This window comes from Gavialis gangeticus, unplaced genomic scaffold (assembly GCF_001723915.1).
Source record: "Gavialis gangeticus isolate Ggan-Ray unplaced genomic scaffold, GavGan_comp1, whole genome shotgun sequence".
NCBI lineage: Eukaryota > Metazoa > Chordata > Crocodylia > Gavialidae > Gavialis > Gavialis gangeticus.
Window position 1 is genome coordinate 201500665 of NW_017729032.1, and position 540 is coordinate 201501204.

Below are 540 nucleotides of genomic sequence, written 5' to 3' on the forward strand. Positions count from 1 at the left end.
CAGATAAATGTTTTTTGCCAGACATGCTAATGTGCAGTAGGATTAGTCCAATGGGCATTAAGTGCCTTGTATACATGCATTGTCTTTATGTTACAGCCAGGCTGCCATAATGTAGCTGATCATGTTCATTTTAAGTCACCTCCTGATTTAATTTTGAAGTTCACACCTCATTCTGGCCAATGTACTAAGGCAAGGGAGTCATATGATCCTATCTGCTACCTGGCTAGAGATAGTGTTGTTAAGTTGGGACTCCCCTACACAATGTTGCAGTAGTTAATGTAGAGTGTTGTTTCAACTGTACTAGTACAAAAGGCTGCACAGATGGACCAATAGGCCTGTGCGAAGCAGCTAGTGTTCACTTCATGTTCGGCTGATTCAGGGGACAGTGATTCAATTTGGTGATTCGAATCACTGTCCCGAATCGATTCGGCCAAATGCAATACAGATTCCACTGCTGCCAGATCTCTGAATCACCCAGGCCCACCCCACACCCACTCTCTCAGCCCAGCAATGGCTGCCCTGCCCACCCCAGCTCCCAGC

General features: G+C 46.3%; 1 protein-coding gene across 1 annotated transcript in view; it reads right to left on the reverse strand.

Annotated features, from left to right (window-relative positions):
• Positions 1–540, reverse strand: part of MED14 (mediator complex subunit 14) — a 98376-nt gene that overhangs the window by 51266 nt on the left and 46570 nt on the right. The gene's annotated exons all lie outside the window — the stretch shown is intronic.